This window comes from Canis lupus, chromosome 34 (assembly GCF_003254725.2).
Source record: "Canis lupus dingo isolate Sandy chromosome 34, ASM325472v2, whole genome shotgun sequence".
Lineage (NCBI taxonomy): Eukaryota > Metazoa > Chordata > Mammalia > Carnivora > Canidae > Canis > Canis lupus.
The window spans coordinates 40629376-40650669 of NC_064276.1; positions in this window are offsets into that span (position 1 = coordinate 40629376).

Genomic DNA, 21294 nt, shown 5'->3' on the forward strand with positions numbered 1-21294 from the left:
AGGAAATGCTCCAGCACCTGGTCCCCCCTGGGCACGTTCAGGGTAGTGGACAGTGACCACGAGGGGGTGGATGAGTGACGGGCGGACGGAAGAGTCGCAGGCCATGAGTGAGACAGTGGAGTGGTTGAAGGATTTTTTTTCACTTTATGTTACCTGCTTCCAGGTGACCCCAAAGCAAACGGTCGATGTTTTCCCCTGGTACACGGCCTGGAGGTGCCGCTTGCTCGCGGGCAGCGAAGTCACACTAGCAAACAAGGCACCGGGAGAGGACAGTGTCTGTGCAACCGAAGCCAAGTCCTACTATGGCGAACCGTTTTTTTTCTTAATGTCCGCCGCTCCGCTCCAGCAAATAGGACACAGGGAACATAATTGGATGTTTGGTGATTGAAAGTCTTCCAGTGGCTTCCAGAACCTCATCGGTTCTCCTCACGCAGCCTGAAGGCGAGCCCGTGGGACAGCAGCCGCGTGGACAGACCCTTCGGCGGCCTTCAGACACTCCCGAAGCCTTCGCTTTGCCTGGGCCCTTTAAAAAAATAAATACTTGATGTCAGTTTGGTAAAGATCTCTTGAGTCTCTCTCTCGGATTGGGTTTAGGGGGATTTTGTTTACTGCTCTCTGAATGAGGATATAGTCCCCCTGCCCCATCCTGTGCGGCCTCCAGCCAGCTGTATTCCAGAATTCTGGAAGCTGCCGTCTGCAGACGGACCTGTTGACGGATACCAGAAAAGAGGAGTCCTGGGGGGAAGTGTAGGGGCTTGGGGCACAGGGCACAGACGTTTCTTGTTCAGAAGACGATTCCTACGCAAGTGGAAACAACTCCCAGACTCACTGACTGGGAGGACTCAGAGCTCAGAGTCAAGGGCAATCAGTGGCCTTCATCAGAGCTTTCTCCTCCTGTGATCTTCTGGATCAGGGGGTGGATGCAGGACGGGAAGCCATAGAACGCTTTTCCGAATTGAATCCCAACCGTGTTGCAGGAATAACCGTCTAGCCGGACTCAACTATTTCTGTTTTCGCCTCAGTTTACAGCCTTGGTGCCATCTTTTTTTTTTTTTTTTTTTGTGGTTATTTGTGATATTTTCATAGGAAGTGTAGAGGCTGCCTACCAGGTATGGCTTGCCAGCTACCGCAGCCATGCAGAAATCCCAGGAGAAGCCACACTACATTCCCGGATTCAGTGAGAGTCACACACGAGTCATCTCACCGTCAGCCAAAGTCACTGAGGACACAGGAAACTAGAGCCAGCTCTGCGCACTACAGTCTTGCGCTTGGCTCATGAGGAAGCCCCCAGAGGACCCGGGTGTGAACCCAACGGCCTTTCTGCTCTTCCTCCCCAAACAACCCAAGTTTTAGGTGGGCACGTTACGACCCAAAATAAAAGATTCCTTTTTCTCAGCCTTCCCTGCTGCTAAGGGTGACCCTGTAACCAAATTGTGGCCACTACACCCTAGAAACACTGGGTAGGACTTCCGGGGGTGTCCCCGAAAGGGAGGAGGTTCGTCTTCCTCCAAGCCTGCGTCCTGCTGCCTGGAATACGGGTGGGTGACCGGAGCCGGCGACACCCTAAAATAGGAGGGTGAGGGGCGCCCGGGGCTCCGTGGGTTAAGCACGTGGCTCTTGATTTCAGCTCGGGTCAGGATCTCAGGGTGGTGGGGTCGAGCCCATGTCGGGCCCCCTGCTCACTGGGAAGCCGCTTCTCTCTCTCTCTCTCTCTCTTTTAAATAATAAATAAATAAATAAATAAATAAATAAATAAATAAATAACCATAGGGATGAGAGTGACGTGCTGGCACCGATAGAGCCGAGCCTGCGTGACCGAGACGGGCCCCGGGTCCCCGTTCCCATCTCGCGTTTCCGAGGGACCAAGCCCCGGAGACGAGGCGGCCTAAGCGTCGGCCACTGCCTCCCGGGGCTCCCAGGGCTGTCGGGGCGCCCCAGCTGCTCCTTGAGAGACAGCTTATTAAGTCCCCGCTCTGTTTTGGGGTTAAATGAAGGAACAAAGGAGGCAGAACCACATTCTGAATTCGGGAAGAGATGCTCGAATTAAGCTCCGTGCCCACGCCGGCCTCTGTGCCCCGAGGGGCTCCCGTCCTGACCTGGGGGCCCGCAGCAGCCCCCCACAACCGCCCGCTCAGTGGGGGCCCACGGTCTGCAAAGTCACCCGCCTCCACCTCTCCACTTACGAGCTAGACCCAGCGCCGTCCTTCCCACTTAGGGACCCTCGCTGGCGGCCCCACAGCCGTCCTGGTGTCCGTGCCCGAAGGTGCTGGGAGGAGCCAACACTGCATTCAGCTTGCGGCCTCCAAAGGCGGAGTGTACTTCAGCCAACATCCTCCTCCTTCCATCAACCCCAGAGGGGAAAACACCATTTTTTTTTTTTGAGCTATAAATCTACTTCCTCACCTGCAGTTAAGAGAAAAAAAAAAGTAAGAGCCTAATTCCTCGGCCTATCTCAGTCCTTCCCTCCCTGATTCCACGTGGGCCTGCTAGCATGAAGTCTGCACCAACACGTCAGCCTCTCATTTCCACCCGTCTGCGGGACTTCCCACACTTCATTATATTCAGAAATCGAGGGACATTTGCCTCGAAAATGGCTCGTTTGTTGCTACCCGGCACCAGGGCGCCCGTGCTCACGCTGCCCCACGCGGCTTCATCCCCGCCGCCCGGTTCTCCCTGCCAGACACGCGCGTCCTGCTCGCACCCACGTCAAAGGCCACCGTGTCCGTGAGGCCCGGCCCGGCCGCATCCTCGACGGTATAGTCACCGTCTCTGGGCCTGGGGGCTCCGTGGGTTAGGGGCTGACGGGGGCCCAGGGCGTGATCCTGGAGTCCCGGGATCGAGTCCCGCCTCGGGCCCCCTGCATGGAGCCTGCTTCTCCCTCTGCCTGTGTCTCTGCCTCTCTCTGTGTCTCTCATGGATAAATAAATAAAATCTTTAAAAAAACCAAATAACTGTCCATCTGCCCATTTACCCCTGTGGAGAGAAATTCATATAAATGAAAGTCTCCGGAGAAGAGGGGAAAGCTCATCCCTACCCTAGAGGGGAAGCCGATGTCCCTGCGCTGGGGAGGAATAGGGCGTGACTATGCAGGCCCTCTCCGGGCAGGCAGGTCTCTAAGCCACGCAGGCCGGCTCGGGGAGGCTGAGCAGGGTGGGAGGGTGGCGGGAGGAGGACGCAGAGCTGGGGGAGCTGGGGGGGTGGGTGTGGGGGTGCAGGGCCCGGCCCCCCGCACTGGGCCAGAGCCACGGGAAGCCCAAGTCGCATCTTCCAGCAACAGACTGAGGTCGGCAGGCCCACGAAGCCCTGCTCTCGAGTGGGAGGCTGGCGGCCTGGGCCTGCGGGGGCTTCCCACGGGCTGCGGGTGAGCCCAGCTCCGCAAGCGAGCATCCTCCACCCCCCTCCACCCCCTCCACCCCCTGCCCTCCCTGCCACCCCGCACAGCGTGGCCCAGCTCTTTGGGATTTCACGCATCACTGTCGCCCACGGAGGATACAAGGAGCACCAAATTATTGTCATTGCTAAATCAATAGGAAGAGAAGCCCCTGCCCTCCCGAGGCCTCTTCTTTAACCTGCTGGCGGATACTACTAACGTGGATCCAGATCTTTAATTCTTCACCTTCTCTGTCAAACCGTAGAAAGGTCTAGATGCAGAGGCCTCAGCTTTGTGACGTGTCCGGCTGCCTTGGAAACCCCTGACCGGGGTTAAATCCGCATGGTTTTGAACGAGGGCTGTGAGCCGGCTCTGGTGGCCTCGCACCCAAGAGAAGAATGCAAGCCCTGAACCTGGAACTCAGGTGAGCATTTTAGAAACCTGGTGCCTTGGGCAGCCCCGGTGGCCCAGCGGCTTAGCGTCACCTTCAGCCCGGGTCGTGATCCTGGAGACCCGGGATCGAGTCCCGCATCGTGCTCCCAGTGCATGGAGCCTGCTTCTCCCTCTGCCTGGGTCTCTACCTCTCTCTCTCTCTCTCTCTCTCTCTCTCATGAATAAATAAATAAAATCTTAAAAAAAAGAAAGAAAGAAAGAAAGAAAGCTGGCACCTTGATGGGCCTGCCGGGAGGAGGCCAACACGAAGCCAGAGGCTGGGGGCAGGAAGGGCTGGGGAGGAGGCAGAGGCCGGCGGCTCCGGCGCGGCTGATGGGTCTCATAGAGGAGATGTCGTCGAAGTGTTACCTTTTGCATTTTCCCCTTCACCACGAACTTAATAACTTTATTTTCACTGCAGCTCCATCAATTTTAGTTGGGATGTGCGATGATTCACTTCCCCAGAGAGTTTGCATAATACGTATCCTGCAGGTTTCATTTCTGTAAATCACTGCTTTTCGGGGAGAAGGGGGGGTGGATGCCAGGCAGGCTCCAGCCCCCGGGTAAGTTTTGAGACGGAAAGGAGATTGCATATCCTGATTGCTAAGCTATCTCTGCTGTTCACGGAGAAATTATTTTCCCTGTAACACTCCCGTTTGTATATTCGATAAAGTTAATATCTGTGAAATCACTTGATTCTCACCGCACTCAATTATCCCGAAACAGACAGAAGATTGACTTCCTGGTATCGACAGGAGAGAACTCTCAATGTCTTTTGACTTATTATGTCTGGCAGTTGGAAAGAATCACAATAACACATAAAATCACTTCACAGGGTATGTTTAGAGAGCAAAGAAAAATTAACGGAGGGACGGACTCCTAGGGTATTTTTGCCTTTTGACGGAGGTTTCTATGTCCTGTCAAGCACTTTCTCCGAAATGAACTGGAGGCACACAGTGTAAATTGATTTATCCGCACCTCAAGAAATACCTGAGGTTTAATTGCCTCTGCAATATTTATGCTTACATAAATAATTCAACGGCAAATTAATCCAGCTTTTGTAATTACCTCCCGCGGAGGCACATGGCTCGGGCCCAAGGACTTAATTGCGGCTTGATGAAGGTATTTAGGTCACTACAACCAATAAACCATATAGAAATTCTCGAAGCCATAAAGGAAAGAAATCCATAGCTCTCAGGCCTACGCTCTCAGGAAGAAATACAGTATTTGTGGTTGATCCGACCCGCTGCGGGCTTAGGAGGCAGAGCTCTGCTAATGAGTGTTCTAAAAACACTGTTGTTTTCAGCCTCATCCGTGAGCTCCCGGCACACTGGACCCTTAAACCCGCGGCTGGGGGACTGCCCCTCTCCGGTCAGCGTGTGTCCCACGTCAGCGGGTCCAGACAGCTGTGTCCTCCGCCTATTCCCTTCTTCATCTGCAGGCAGCCTGTGCCGGGCCTCATCTCTTGTGCTCACTGTCTTCTTGTCCCCAGAGCCAAAGCTCTAGCCCTGGACACAGCTTTCGGGGTGAGGGCAGGCAGGCGAACCCACTGCAGGCATCTTTTGGTGGTAACTTGCTCTTTTTCCAGAAATGCATATTTAAAAAGCCAGGAAACACACACCTCCCCCAAAATAAAGATAAAACCACGCCCCCTGCCATTTGCTAGTTGGAATGGTAACTAAAATTACCGTCGAATGTTAAGTCTTATTCACCAGTGCGGTGGCTTTATCTGCGATCGTGTCCCTCACTGAACTGGGAAGGGAGCAGAGTAAGTCGCATGGCTAAGGAAGCACAGGTCCCAAGGGGTCGCCCAGTTATCTCCATGGGAACAAACTAATGATTTACAGAGCGAAGCCCAAACGCGGATCTTCTCATCGACCGGCGTGCGCTGTGAGGGGAGGGACTTGGTTCGCTGCTCTCCGCCCAGACCTAGAACAGGGTCTGCGCACAGTAGGTTCTCAGGAAATATGTGGGCAAATGGATGGATTGTGAGTCCCGTGTGCTTCACTCCGCACCCCGTCGTCTTCCCGGGCAATGGGATCCTTGCACGCTCTGTTATCCTCCCACACGCAGCCTGTCCTTCAGATTTAGGGGATCATCACCTATACTTCACACCAACACCGACAACTCCGTCTAAAGTCTGCCTGCGTGACTCTGCTCACATTGGATTATCTCACAAGTGAGCATCTTGTCTTGTGTTCGCTTCTAGATGGAGTTGGAAGGAGGCTCACGGAGTTCTCAAAAATGCCGAGGTGTGAGGCCACCAGAGATAAGGGAGCAGGCCAGACCACCTGCCCTGGGTGTGGGCCCTGGACGTGGTCTTGTTAGGACACCTCTGGGACTGACAGAGAATAACCAGACCCCAAAGAAGAAGTGGCCAGTAAAGATGTTCCCACCAGTCCCTGACTCTCGAGCCAGGACGGCACGGGAGTCTCAAGGCCTCAAGCTTCCCAGCCAGTTCTGCCCAGAAGGCCAGCCCCACCAGCCCCTCGGCTCTCTGCATCTTAAGGAAACTCCATCCCTTCGCTCACTGCCCTGAGTCTGCAAGACTCCTTCTTCGGCTCCGTGAGACGAGCCCCTCGCTCCCCCACATCACGTCTTTCAGCCAAGCCTGCACTGCACCTGCAGGTGGAACCCATCGTACTGGAGGTGCAACAGCTAAACAGCGACCTCCTGGCGTAGGCGGCAAGCCCCGTCCCCTGACCTCTTGCTGCGACCTCGGGGAGCAGGGGGAAGGCAGCTGGCAGAGAGTGAAAGAGAGGAAGGAGACGTAAAGCCCCGGGAAGGGTTCTTCTAGGTCACGGCCCATCCTTTCCTGCTAACAGCCACGACGGCCCACGAGGCCCACGAGCCAGTGACGGAGCAAAGGGAACTCCTCGTGCGGCGACCGCCTGCGTGCTAAGGGCATAGAGGGGGGCGGCACCTGCCAGGACTGGTGCAGAAGCAAGTCTCGGCCCGGCTGGCGGCCTCCGCGGACCCGAGGGAGGGGGCCCATGAAGGCCGCCAGCACCGGCCAGGGGCTGGGCCTGTAAATTATTTTTAAATGAATTTGGGTTTGGGGGTTCTGTTTTAGCAGAGGGCTTTGATACACCCTCCCCACCCCCATGACGTAGGTAAACTCACTCTCAGCTCTCATCTGCGTTCCAGAGTCCAGAACATTTTCAGGCACATTGAACAGAGCGGCGGCCACCGTCCCGGCCGAGCCGACAGGTGAGGACGCTGCCTGATGAGACCAGCCCGTGGAGCCCTGGGCGCCGGGCGGCCCCAGCCACAACACACGAGAAAGCCTGGACTCAAGCACCTGCCTTCCTCTCTCGTCTGTGTGTCACCTGCACACTTCGTGTCCCCACCTGCAGGCGCGGGAGGCTCTGTGGGCCGCGGCCCTTACTTAAAGGGCCCTCCTGCTGCCGTCACAGTTGATTGCCCTTTCCCCGCTTGTCAACTGGTCCAACTCTGCCATATTCTCACCTCTCGAAGCCTCCAGCACCGCTGGCAGGAAACCCCACGCCTTCCGTAAGATTCACTTCCACGTTTCCATCTGCCTCGTTTCTGCATTGAAACGCGGGGTGTGGATGCGCGGGCGGCCGGCCGCAAGGACTGGGCAGGTGGGGGTGTCCAAGAGCAGGTGTTGCGTAATCGGTCAGTGAACCGGTGGATACTGTGTGCAGCTGTATTCTACGACTCTGTAACTGCTGTGACTCGGATAATAAATATTCAGATAATCAGGACCAACCCCCTCCCCCATGTCAAAATGTTAGCCACGGCGATCTCCAAGTGGTGGGATCATGGGTGATAAAAATGATCAGGGACGTTAATTGAGCGTTCACTGTGCGTGCTAAGCACCTGACAAGCATGACCTCGGTTAATATTCACAGAAACCCCCTGCGACAGCTGCTATTATTTTCCTTCTTTGCAAATGGGGAACCTGAGGTTGAGAGAGGTTAAAATACTTACCCAAGGTCGCCCCGGGAAGTGACAGGACTGGGATCTAACCCGGCTGGTGTGACTTCGGAGTCTAGACTCTTAACCTCCCGCTTATGGGTACTTTCCTCTTCATACAAAGAAAATTTATTACGAGTGACATAACGGGGGGAAAATGATTATTTCTTAAAACCACTGAGTACAACTATCACCTTGTATAGCTTTTCAAAGTCATATTCCCCATTCTGTTTATGGCCCATTTGATAAATATCATCTTTCAAAGCTTATTTCTCTGGGATTTCATTAGAAGCGGCACTTAAATTTCTTTTTAAAAAATGAACATTTCAGTCGAAGGTTGTCAACCACTAACCAATCTCTGGCTGGTAGCCGGTGGCATTTGCTGTTTGCAAAGTTCCTCTTTTGGTAAAAATACCAACTCCCCTCTTGCTCCTAAACCCAACACGAAGCCTACGTGGAGAGAGCTAAACTAAAGAGGAACGGTTAGAAACCACATGCTGTCCCTCGGGGGACAAGAAAGATTTAGAATTTGTATTTAATCATTTGTTCAGTGGATTTTAAATATCACTTGTATAGATTTCCATTCATTTTACATTTTACGTTATTAATATTAATACTTTATTCATAATATTTATGTAGTAATGTGATTTTATTAGAGTTCTCCAGAGAAACAGAACCATTAGGATATATATGAGAGGAGATTTATTACAGGCATTGGCTCACCCAGCTATGGAGGCCGAGAAACCCACGGCCTGTGCCATCCCAGCCTGTTCGCTGGAGACGCAGGAGAGCCGAGAGAGTAATTCAGGCCAAGGCAGTAGGCCTGAGAAGCGAGGGGAGTCGGTGGTGCCGCTCTCTGTCCAGGAGAGCGTGGAGGGTAAGTCCCCGAGTCTGGAGGCTCCAGAACCGGGAGCTCCGAGTCCAAGGGTAGGAGAAGATGGGTGTCCCAACTCAAAATGAAAGAGAACTCCCCATTCCTCCACCTTTGTTCCATTTAGGCCCTCAACAGATTGAGTGATGCCTGCCAACGTCGGTGGAGGGCAACCTCTTTCACTCAATCTACTGACCTAAGTGCTAATCTCTTCCAGAACGTCCTCACAGGTACACCTAGAAATTATGTTTTCCCCGCCATGTGGGGATCTCTCAGCCCAGCAAAGTTGACCCATAAAATCAACCATCGCAGGAGCGCCTGGGAGGCTCCGTCGGTTACGCGTCCTAATCCTGATTTTGGCTCAGGTCATGATCTCAGGGTGGTGGGATCAAGCCCTCCGTGGGACTCTGCACTTAGCAGGGAGTCTGCTTGAGAGTCTCTCTCTCCCTCTCTCCCTGACCCGCCCCCACCCCACATGAACATGCTCTCCCTTGCTCTCTCTCTCTCTCTCTCAAATAATAGATTTTTCTAAAAAAATTAAACATCACAGTGACCGTGGATAACCGTGAACAGCCCAGACCCCAGGAAAGCCACATATGTCCAGCTGTTCCAAATCTCTGTTGGGGGCCTTGAGTAGCAAAAACCGGAAAGATGGTAAGAGGAGGAATGGGGCGGGGGCGGGGGCACACTTCCCACAGCCTTTGGGAATGATAAGGAGACAATGGACAGAACATGGCCTCAGGAGGCAGGCCGGGGAGGGCTAGTGTCCCTCCTCCCCACAGCAGCGTGGCAGCAGCCCCGTGGCAGCAGCCCCGTGGCAGCGTGGGTGGTAGCCAGCACGGAGGAGCCTTGCCAAGCTCTGGGGCCATGGATACGGGGTCGCTTGGCACATCAGATCCATACGGTAAGAAGCGAGTAGAGCATCCCCAATGCCTTGCGTGACTCCCTATAGCAACAACATCAGTCCTATTGAAGACTGGTTAGATTTTTTTGTTTTCTTTCCAAGAAGCCAATATATTGAAGACTTATCTCAGACTGAATAAACCCACGGGGGAAAGGACTCCAAAGGATGAAAGCAAGAATTTCATACTGAGATATTGGTCTTACTAGTACCCCAGGCTGGTGAAGCAGAAGTCCTAAGACACATTCACAGAGCTTATATGCTCTTTTATATGATTTTTCTACCTTAGTTTAATTGATTATTTATGAAGCAGAAACGTGAGGGGTTTTTATATTTATATAATTAAACCTATCAGCTTTGTTTATGATATTTCAACATTGCTCTCACATTAATAATAATTTATGGCCCTGGAGCACACCCTCCTGTGTGCTAAGCGTTCGGCTAAAGACTTAAATTAGATAATTTCATTCAACCCAACAACAGCTCTAACTTTGTTGCCCTTCACAACCAGGATAATAAGCCTTTTTCATATCTTATAATTTTATATTCTCTTTTGTAATTTCACACATTTTTACGTACAGTACATGGAATAAGGCACGGGTCTAAGTGTATTTATCTCCTTGCCAATAATTTGTATGCCTAAGAGCAAGAGTCTACAAATTATGTCTTGTGGGCTACATCTGGCCTGTTTTCTGTTTGTATAAATAAAGTTTTATTGGAACAGAATTATGCTCGTCTGTTTAAATATCGTCTAGAGCTGCTTTCCCACCACAAAGGCAGAGTTGAGAAGCTGCAAAGTCAAAAATATTTACTACTGGCCCTCTACCTAAAAGCACACTGATCACATAATTCTGTCTTTCTTCATTGTTTTATCTCACCTCACTTGTCATTGCTGTTATTACATATATAATAGTAATATAGTAAATATATATAATGTAAAATAATATAGAATATAATTATAAATATATTAAGCCAATCAGATTTTTCTTTACTGACTTGTACTATTTTTGATGAGTCATATCAATTACAATGTTAAAAGCTGTTCAAGTGAATAGATCTAGACAAACTGACTGTCGTTGTTTCCTACCACTATAATAGTGATGCACAATAAGCCACGACACCACCGCCATATAATAATACGCACTTCCTTAGGACATGGCTCCGTTGAGGGTTGGCTAGTCTAAGAGGAGCCCGCTGGTAATACTCTTCCATATGCCCATCAACCTCCTCCTAGGGCCAGCTGCCCCAGGCAGGTTTTTCTCACTGCGATGGCAAAAACCCATAGGTTTCTTAAGCCCTAGGCTCAGAACTGGCACGATGACACCTTTTGCCTCATCCTGTCGGCCAAAACAAGTCACAAGGTCAGGCTCAAGAGGCAGGACACTACCCTACAAAGTCGCGTGGCTAAAGGTAAGGCTACAGGGGCCAATGGTACAATCTATCACACAATATTGTGTGTGTGTGTCTGAACTTTAAAGCATGTTTGCATTTCTAGATTACACACATTATAATATTTAATGCTGACAAAGGTCCTAGAAATTAGGCATTACCATTACTGCCTTTTAAAAATGGGAAAGCTAAGTATGAGTCTCTGACTTGCCCACTGCCCGACGGTTCTTAATGGCAGAGAAGCAGGCTTTGAATCCAAGTCTACTTTTAGAAGGCTTTGCCTCTGGGCCACGTTTGCATTATTAAATGTGTCTGCTGTGGTAGCAATGGTAGAAATGGCTATTTGCCTGCTAAAATCCGGGCCCTGTTGCCCACAGTTTAAGACTGTACCTACCCAGGCACTATACACTAAATATTTATACCCAACCCCCCAAATTACATCTAGATCTAATACCTGTTGTGATGGTTTGGGGAGATGGGGCCTTTGGGAGTTCATTAGGCATGGGGATGGGGCCCTCATGAACGGGATTAATGCCCTGTTAAAAGAGACCCAGAGAGCACCCAGACCCTTCCACCATGTGAGGACACAGTGAGAAGATGGCCATTTACAAATCTAGAAGTGGGTTCTCACCAGACACAAAGCCTGCCAGCCCCTTAATCTTGGGCTTCTCAAGCTTCAGAACTATGAGAAATAAATTTTTTTCTTTGTTTATGCCACCCAGGGTATGGTATTTTGTCATAGCAACCCGAATGAACGAAGACACCAGGCCCTATTGCATAGAAGTTCAAAAGACTTAGTTCCACCAACGAAATGTGAGCAGAAGTGATGTGCATCCTGTCCAGGCCAGGATTGTTTTGTTTTGTTTTTAAAGATTTGTTTATTTCAGAGAGAGAGAGAGAGAGAGTACAAGCAGGAAGGGGAGAGGGAGAGAGAGACTCTCAAGCAGAGGGCAGTGTCCCTGAGCGTGGACACTGCCACAGGGCTCGATCTCATGACCTTGAGACCATGACCTGAGCCAAAATCAAGAGTCAGATGCTGGACGCCTGGGTGGAAAGTGGTGCAGTGTCTTTCCCAGGTAACAAGGAGAGCGAACTGGCTAAGACCTATTTGGAGAATCTATGGATCTTCCAACTCTCTGATCCCTGGAGGGACCCGTAGACGTTACTGTTTGGAGTAGTTCCCTTTTATCCTTTTATCTGCTTCCTACATGTGTTTATATTTCTATTTTTAATTTAACCTACTCTAACACCTCTAGTAAAGTAATTCTAATTTAAATCTATTATGGAGGGGAGCCCGGGTGGCTCAGCGGTTTAGCGCTGCCTTCAGCCCAGGGCGTGATCCTGGAGACCTGGGATCGAGTCCTGCGTCGGGCTCCCTGCATGGAGCCTGCTTCTCCCTCTGCCCGGGTCTCTGCCTCTCTCTGTCTCTCTGTGTCTCTCATGAATAAATAGATAAAATCTTTAAATAAATAAATAAATAAATAAATAAATAAATAAATACGTCTGTTATGGCATTCACCAAATAGAGTACTGGAAGGTTGAGATTGAAAATATATGGGAAGGAAGTGGAAAATGTAAATGTTCCCTAAATTGGTCAATCTGTTTGGCAGAAGCCAAATAGTCGCCAACACTTTGAGAATTAAAATGAGGCAAAAAAAACACAAAGAAAACAAAAACCAAATACCATTCATTCTTGGTAGTTACAGTTGATATTTCCACCGTTTCCTTCTGACCGGGTAACAAACTCCGCCTTAGCACAGACTTCATTTGCCTCTCTTGCTGCTCAATAAATCATCATTTTGAGGGAACCTGGCATAATGTACTCAGGCACAGGGCCACCTTTTAAAAGACCGATTGGTTCCCTAGAGCACTTGTATCTTTTCTTGGTATTTATTATTACCGCCCAATGCTGTCAATGGCTGTGACACTCAGCGGGTCTGCACGCTTTCAGGACAACCAACGCCACTGGAGTCGCTCCCCAACATCGCCGCCACCCGCTACCCCCAAGACCGTCAGCAAGCCCCGTGCCCTGGTCCACAGATGCACTGCCGCTAAAGTTCTAGAAAACAAGCTTTGTTTGGTTCTTCCAGTGAAGTGTCGGAAGAAAACACGGAGCATGCACCGTTGAGTGGCTGTTCGCATCTTCATTGTGAAGGCTGGAGGCGACAGCGGCCCGCGGCCCTCTTCTGCGCCGTCACGCGCAGAGATCGGTCACGGATGGGGAGAGCATCTAGACCAACACCAGGAAGCTCTGATCGCGTTTCAGCTTCCGTGTAGTTGGCAAACAGCTCCAACTACCACCGGGAAAAGTTTTGGTGTGGAACGCACAGGGGAGTGCGTCCGCACGTGGAAGGGGAGGCCGATTTTACGGCAGGCAAGCGTGCGAGCGTGACCCCCGATTCCTCCCCTCCCCTCAGGCTTGTCCAGCGCCTCCCTGCAGGGGAACCTCTTGGCACCTGCTGGCGGGGCCCGTGATCAGGAGTCAGAGCGCCCCTGTGGTGGCTCCTCCTCTCACTGGCTGAGTGGCCGTGAGCAGGTCACCTCGCTGAGCCCCAGTGTCCTCTTCCACGTGCGGATCAAGTGTGCAGCATAACGTGATTGCACATCGTCAGGCGTCAGCACAGGTAGCCCGTCTCGGTGTCGGGAGGCGCCTCGGTCCTCCCCCTGCGTGGACGGTGCTGAGCGCTACACGGCACCTGAACCATTTTTAGGACCTCAGAACTCGTTCAACTGAAAACGGCCTCACAACGCAACAGAACTATAAACACACTTTAGGAAGCAGATAAGAGGGAACCGCTGCAAACGGTAACGTCCGCGGGGCCCTGCAGGGACGGGCAGAGACGGGAGGTTCGTGGGTCCCCCCAACAGGCCTCGGCCAGATGGCGCCCCTTGTTGCCTGCTCATGGTCTGGGTAATGAAGCACGTTCCCCTTCATCCTCTAAGGTAAATGGCTCTGGTCGCAGCTCGGGTGACTAACGCCGGGCCCCCTCCGCCCTCCTCTTTGTGACCGTGGACTTAGGTGATGTGAATGCTTGCCTCGTGCTCACCATGTCGCTGGTGGACACGGCTGAGGTCTGAGTGGCCTCAAGATATTCCAAGCGGTTCGAACCCAAGGCTTCGGCTCAGGAAGGACTTCGTGGCACGGAGCGCCTGCTGCCCGCAGGGGTCTGCCCAGGAGGCGGACGGAGGCGCCCGGGAAAGCTGCCCGACGGCATCTGGGCGGGCTCGCGGCTCGGCGTCCCGCAGGTCACTGCCCGCTCCCTCCCCTCGTAAGGCGCAGCGTCACAGGGTCCCGCAGACAGTGGGCATCGCAAGGGGCTGCCACACGGACAGCAGCTAAGCGTCTCTGAGCTCCGTAAAGCGCCTCTCCTGGGCGCTGCGCTGACAACACCCTGTGCTTGCCGAGCCGAGCGGCCCCAGCCAGTTCCGAGACCCTCCCCCTGACCTGTCACCACTGCTTCGAGCAAGGGACCCCGAGCGGAACACGGCTGCGGGGGGCCTGGCACACGAAGGCGCGGGCACGCACGGGGCACGCACGGTGAGTCTGTGCCCCTCGCCTGGCGGGCCCGGGAGCAGCCACGGCCACCCGCCCCAGGGCCACCCAGCAGGGGCTGGCGTCGTGGCTCAGGGCCCGGTGGCCACTGGCAGTCGCGTGCTGGATGCCGTGGAGCCGCGGAGTAGGGTGACCCCGGACGCCTGAATCACTGTCAGAGGAGAGGAGCCTGCGTCCCCGGGGAGCACCCACCCCAGCTACTGGTGAGACGTGAGCCGCCCCGGGGCAGGACCGGTTCACCGCCGACAGCACGAGCAGGAAACGAAAACCCCTCCATTGGCCCGAGCAGCCTTCCTGGCGACGGCAGCCGGCGGGGCAGGGACCGGGCTGGGGGTGCAGGACTGCGGTGCAGCAGCGCGGAGCCGGGCCACAGGCCATGGGCCACCAGGACATGGGCCACGGGCCATGGGCCACCAGGCTGGAGTGTGCTGGGCGAGAGCTCCTGGAGCTGGGCCTGGCCCGGCCGTGGCCCCACAGCACCCAGTTCCCTCAGGGACCCGATGGCCATCGAGGCCCCGCAGCCCAGCGTCACAGGCAGACAAAGAAGCATTAGCCTTTACAGGGAAGAGAGTTCTGACAGGGCTACTGCACGGGTGGACCTTGAGGACGTCACGCTAAGTGGAATAAGGACAAAAAGAACCTCACCGTGTGATGTCGGTTTTATGAGGCAGGTAAAGCAGTCGAAGTCACAACACCGGAAGGCAGAATGGCGCTTGCTCGGGGCCCCGGAAGATGGGCTGGGGACGTGCCATCTCATGGTGTTGCCCGATGGACCGAGTTCTGGAGATGGCTTGTCCGACGGCACGGTGCACTCCAGGCGACTGAGCTGCACGCTGGGGAGGCCGGAGGGCGGCTGGCTGTCACGCAATTTTACCAAAGTTCAATAGAAAAGCACAGAACAGGGATCCCCGGTGGAGTACCTGCCTTTAGCTCAGGTCGTGACCCCAGGGTCCTGGGATTGGCTCCCTGCATGGAGCCTGCTTCTCCCTCTGCCTGGGTCTCTGCCTCTCTCTCTCTCTCTCTGTCTCTCTCATGAATAAATAAAATATTTTTTTTAAAAAAAAGCACAAAACAAAACACGCAGAATGTTCCGAGTAGCATGATTTGTAACAGCCAGAAACTAGGAACTAATCAAATACCCTCCAAGACTGAAATGGGCCCACACCTTGGTGGGTTATTCACCCGACGGGGTAGCGCGCGGCAATAAGAAATGCATGATCCGTGACATGAAATGATACGAACGAATCTTGCAAACATAATGTTGGGTAGAAGCCAGACCAAAAAAATAAATAAATGAATAACCCAGTACGATCTCCTTTCTGTAAAGTACCCAAAACAGGCACAACTCTTCAACGTCATTCAAAGTCACACTGAGCCTGTGGGCAGGAGCTGAAAGTAAACCAGGAGGGGGCAGGGAGCACTTCTGTACTATAATTATATTTCAATTAAGACATCTTTATCACAGAATTGTTGAAATAAAACATTTTAAAAATGTTCTACAGTTTCTCCAAAAAAAAACAAAAAACAAAAATACAGACTAGAGGGTAAAGAGGAGCAGACTATGCCACCACCCCCCCCTCCAATATGCCACTTTGATATATTGATTATTTTGAATTAAGTTTACTTAAAAACAGCAGGTGCAAGAAGGGCAGCAGTGTGACCGCCCCTGACCCCCTGAAAGCAGGAAATCTGTGTCCCATGTGAAAGGCACACATCCCCCCAGCAGGAGGCCAGAAGGGATCCTAATCACCAGACAGAGGGGCGCTAAGGCCGAGAAGGCTGCAGAAGCAAGCCTCGTTACTGTGCCACCGACTTGCCGCCCGAAGCCCCTTGAAACCTGCCTGCTTCAGTCTCTTCTTTGAGTCTCCCGTAAATATGATATTAAATTTGTTTTCTCCCTTTAATCTGTTGTGTATCACTTTAATTATCAGACCAGGGGAGGAACCTAGAGGGGAGGAAGGAAAACCTTTTCCTCCCCTGCAAGGGGGAAAGTGCAGCCTTCTCGCCCTAGGGCAGTAGATCCAAAGAAGAGGCAAACTGATCTTAAAATTTGCACGTGAATGATCACCTCGTCAGGACAGCTTCCAGCTCCTCACTATTTATCCACCGGCCCATTGCATACAGGTTACCTACCTCCTCATCAAATTACCGTTCATCTAGGAGAATCAACAAGAAATGTGTTTGACAATTAAGATTTCTATGGTGATTTCACACTCAACAATGCCTTGTGTTCGTAATTTCAATATTAGATCTGATTGAATATGATTAAATACGGTCTGTGCCTTCCCAAACGGGCTGTACCGTGGATCTAAATGAGCTCATTAGCAGCTAACGTGGTGGAGATCTTTCTAAATGCTAATGTTTAGCTGCCTTTGGCTCATTAATTAATTTAAAGATTGTATAATTATCAAAGCTTTTGATTCAAGTACATCTACCACTTTTTATTATTGGATAATGCTTATTTGCATGCGAGCATAAGAAACTAAATTATGTCATCGGAAGACAGGAGCAAACTACCAGATGATCATATTCATTTGGAAAGGAAAAACTGAGAGTTGGACGGGGATGTTCGCTTGACCGGACGGAGACCTGTGCTACTTTGAGACCTTTTGTTACCAACACAGGAATGATGAGAGCATAAGGAAAGGCGGGTGAGGAGTCAATGCTGCGAGAATGTCCCTAAGATCCTAAACTCAGTGCACGGGACAGAAGGAGGACGAGGCTGGTTTAACGTGCAAGTAGCCCCACCCTAAAAATCCAATACTCGGGAAAATCCAAGATGACACGAGTACCGTGAATTCCAAGTCATTCTTTCGGAATCGGATCATTGGAATCTTCTTGTGAGGACTCTAGGATCGCCCGAGGTTGCTTAAAAACTAGAACATCTAGAAATATAGTGAGACATTTTGAGATATTTAATGCTTTTCTTACGCACTCAGGGCGAGAGTTAGTAAGTGACAGTCACTCACAAAAAGCGGGTGTGGGACAGACAGGTCTAGGATTTCTTCCAGGTCAGCATCAGCACAAACTCAAGAGGCCCGTCCTGTGAGCAACCTGATGTCATAGTGTCACCCTCAAGAGGGGAGGCAGGAGTAAAGCGGGGGGCACTCAGAAAAAGGGGAAGTGGAACTAGGAAGTGTTTCGGTAATTCCCAAGCCGGAAGCCCCCCTACTTCCCTGTGATTTCCATCATCAGGAAATCCCGCAAATAAGGACGCAGCAGGGAGAGGACAGGGTTATGGGGAAATATGTCTAGACCGCGACTTACCGGTCTCTCTACGAGTGACCGCCGCGCACCGGGAGTGCGGCTCCCGTGGGAAGACATTCGTGAGAGGATTTACCCGCGGAGCCAGCACACGCAGGACTGCAAGGGGCGTGTTCTCACGAATCTTCGAAGTATTTTGGAGGGCCTGGGAGTATAAGGGGGTCTCGCCTTGGTCGTTTCCATCACGCTCGCACGTTACCTAGAGGTGCAGACGGAGTCACCAGGAGCTAAGATGAGGTCCGTGCAAGAGAAAGTCAAGGTCGTGAGAGCTGCGGGGATGGGGACGGCGGCTCGGCCGGGGCCGAGTGACCGCGCCGTGAGGGCCGCGCGGGGACAAGTACCGGAGCTTCGTCCCTCCGGCGCTCTGCTGTGTCCCGACGCTCCCCGAGACGGGCTCTCAGAGTCGTGTCCAGGAGTGATCACCTGCTGCCGCGACCTACCCGGCCCCGCATCCGGACGCTGGAAGCTGAGGAGCCCCACGGAGCTCCCCGGCCCCGCGGCCGCTGAGAGGACGACGACGAGAAGGCCACAGTCCAGGGAGGCCCTCGGCACCCAGGCTGGTGGGCGCCCTGGGCTCCGACCTCGGCCCCCGCCACTGCGAGGAGCCACCCCCGCGCTAGACGCCGCCTGGCCGCCGCGTTCTGGGCCACAGCCTCAGCAGGGCGACAGCCTCGGCCTGGCCTGCGCCCACGGCCACTAGCGCCGCCGGGACAGTGCGTCCCCAGCAGTCGGCGCCCAGGGACTCGGAGCGTCGGGATCCAGGACGTTCGCTTCCTGAGCGTCGAGGCGGGAAGGCGCCAGGAGGCGAGCCGGGCGGGGGAAGCGGCGGCTGAGCCGGGGTCCTCGGAAGTGCTGCTCCCCAGCCGGGAAGCCACTGTCCCGCCCGCACTCGCCCCGGGGGGAGGCCCGACGGGGCAGCTCGCCGTCCGCTAGCCTGAGGCGGTCCGAGGCCCAGGCCTGGGGGCCCCCCCGGAACCCACCGACCCCTTCCCCCAAATAGCCACGCAGACCCTCCTCTTCCCTGACACAGAAAAGAGGCCTGGCCCGTCTGCACCTGCACCTGCACCTGCACCTGCACCTGCACCTGCACCTGCACCTGCACCTGCCGGGCGCGGCGCAGTCTCCCTGCCCTGCGAGGACGCACCTCCCGCAGACGGGTCTCAGCTCGCGGACCCCCCACGCCGCCTGCCGTCCCCTCCCCGCCATCCCCACCCCGCTGTCCCCGGGGCAGGTGAGGCCTCCGACGCACCGCAGGCTCGTCTCCTCGACAGGAGCAACCCGCAGCGGCCCCCGGGCCTCAGAACGACGGGGCCTTGCCCCCCCGGTCACCACCCTGGGGGGCCACTTTCCAGGCTCCGTGTGGCTCCTGGGCTCCGGGAAGACTGTCCTCATCCACCCGTCCTGCCCGTGGGCCCGCCGGCGCTTCCTCCTGTCCACCGCCCCCGGGGTCACGTCCAGCTTTGGGCACCTGTCCGTCGTGAGCCCTCCTTGCGGGGCCCCGTCCTCTTCCTCTCCTCCTCCCGGCGCAGCCGTTGGGGCCTCAGGACCGCCTGGGGACTGGCAGCTCCCCCGGCCCCGGCCTGTCCCACAAGCGAGCGGCACAAGCCCACGATGGGCTGGACGGCACCCGGGGCCGCGGCTGCTGGCGGTCGGGCCCTCGCCCCACCTCACCCGCCGTGTCCCTCGAGCCACGTAACACGACGACCCTCACCCGGAGGATGGAGGGCCGGGGCCGCAGGGCGGGCGACAACAGCCCTGAAGGCACGTGAAATAATAAGAAACAAACAGATAAGCCAAAAGCCGGAGCTGGGCCCCTGGTGAGGAGGCAGCTGGAAGGCGGGCAGGCAGGGACAAGGCCCCGCACCCGCACCCGCACCCGCACCCGCACCCACGAGAGCCGCCCCCACTGGAGCCCACAGGAGCCCTCCAGCCCCTCCCAAGTGACGACTGGGTGACGGGGACCCCACTGGGTGACAGGCACAGGGACGCCCAGTCAACCCAAAGGCCTGCTCACAAGCCCGCCGACCCCTGGACTGGAAGGTGCCGGGCAGCCCGTGGGTCCCCCTTGGGGAGCCCGGTGCCCCACGTCCCTGTCCCCCAGGGCGCCCCGCTGCCAGCACGCGTGGGGCCTGGGACACCTGCCTGCCCGGCTCCTCCCGGCGCCGCTCGTCTTGCAGCCCTGGGGGCTGGGCTCGGGGAAGGCGGGGGCCGAGCTGGACCCAGGCCGCGGTCCTCGGCGCGGCCTCCGCGGCAGCCGGAGCATCGAGCTGCAGCACGAAATGACTCTGCAACCTCGGCTCCGGCAAACGAGGCCGCTCGCCGACAGGTTTGGACTGTTCCCCTCAAGGCGCCACCTTCGGAGCCCCGGAGGCCGGCTCGTCGGCAGCCACGCGGAGACCCACGCGGAGACCCACGCGGAGACGGCGCCGCCTCTACGCCCCGGGAGGGGGTCAGCCGTCCGTGGCCTCGCCTGTCGGCTGGCGCTGAGCCGGCCCGTGTCCCCGCGGGAGGCCCCTCCGCCGCCGCGCCCGCCACCGGCCTGACCACGCAGGGGCCCAGCCCCGACCGGCTCCCGGGGCCCCGACCAGGGCCTGCACGGCCCACGACGCGGGGACGAGCCGCCACAGCCCGGGGGGCGAAGCACCTGCCGCTCAGGCTGACGACAGGGTGTCGGCCAAGTCCGTCCCCGCAGACGCTCCCGGAGAGGAGCCCGCCCTCCCTCGACCTGCCCCGGGCCGCGGCCTCCACCGTGGGCTCGTGGCCACATCACACCGTCCCTTCCTTCCCCGTCCAGCGCTGTCCCCTCCTTGTGGGACGTGAGTGACGGCACTTTGCACTCACCTACACGCTCCTGATAATCCCGCCCTTTCGAGACCTTCATTCCGACCCACGTGGTTGTGTCCTGGACGGCGACGTTCGGGGCAGGAGGCAGGCCGGGGCGCGCTGGGGGGCGGCGTGGGGCCTCGGCCGGTGGTCGCTCTGGAGCGGGGATTCCAAGGGAGGCCGGGGTGGCCTAGGTGTCACCCGGGCCTGCCTGGGGGTCTGGGGCCAGCCGCAAGCCATGCCGTGCCGTGTCCAGAACGCTGGTCCCAGGCCAGGGGCGCAAGGCCAACGCCGGGTTAGTGTTTTCCGTGCAAGCAGGTGCAAGCGGGTACAAGCGGGTGCAAGCGGGTATAGGCGGGTGCAAGCGGGTGCCCGACACCGCCTGCGCCCCTGAACGCAGGAGCTGAAGGAGTCCGTCCCGTGACAGCAGCTGCAGTAGGGCCTTGGGGAGGCGACGAGGCCAGGAGGCTGGGTCCTCGGGCACCAGGAGCAGCCCCTGCACCCGGGCCAAGGGCACCTTGGGCTTGCACCGCGGCCTCCACACGCCCGTTGTGCCACTGGGTGGCCGGGGTGCGGGATCGCAGGTTCCCCTGGGCTCGGGGGCCGCGGGCGGAGCACGGGCCGCTATAGGACACGTTGGTGAGCTGAGCTCAGGGCAAAAGGAACCCCACTGAGCTCCGCACGAGCTTGCCCGACAGCCTAGCTCACAGCCCGCTTTCACCAGGACGCCTGGTGCCGCCTCGGCCCTCGGC